We start from the raw sequence: 536 nt of genomic DNA, 5'->3' as shown, positions 1-536 counted from the left end.
GCAACGGGGTGGGAGCCTCCGACTCAGCTGATTTCACAGTACTGAATACGAAGAGTGCACTTCCTGATATGAAGGGGGTGGGGACGTCTCCATGTTAACACTAATGTGTCTGCGAAGCCCTCCTCTACAAAGTCAACAAAGCTTGCAGCTACTACCCTACCTGTTTATAAGAAAATGACAGGCTCATTCGAAGCTTGAAGCCAAAAAATTAAACCTGTCTCTCCACAAACACCACAAAATTAGAGGTGTTGTTTTTCTTCTAAACCCACTTGCTTTTGGTACAGTCCAGGATGTGCAATGTTTACAAACCTCTCACTTCGCTGTCAGATATTTGGGGGCAGAATTCTGCGCAGCGCAACTGCGCTTTGAATTTATAAAGACACACACAACATAGCCCAATTGTTCTGATCACATTATGATTTATGAAGCTATTATATTATATTATTATATATTATATTTTTTATATTATATTATTAATGCTATTATAGCATTATATTAACACAAATAATTTGTTGTCGGTGCAACCTTCCCCAGAA

Source organism: Protomyctophum bolini (genome assembly GCF_963924005.1).
Source record: "Protomyctophum bolini genome assembly, chromosome: 16".
NCBI classification, from domain to species: Eukaryota; Metazoa; Chordata; class Actinopteri; order Myctophiformes; family Myctophidae; genus Protomyctophum; species Protomyctophum bolini.
This window is presented reverse-complemented; position numbering follows the sequence as displayed.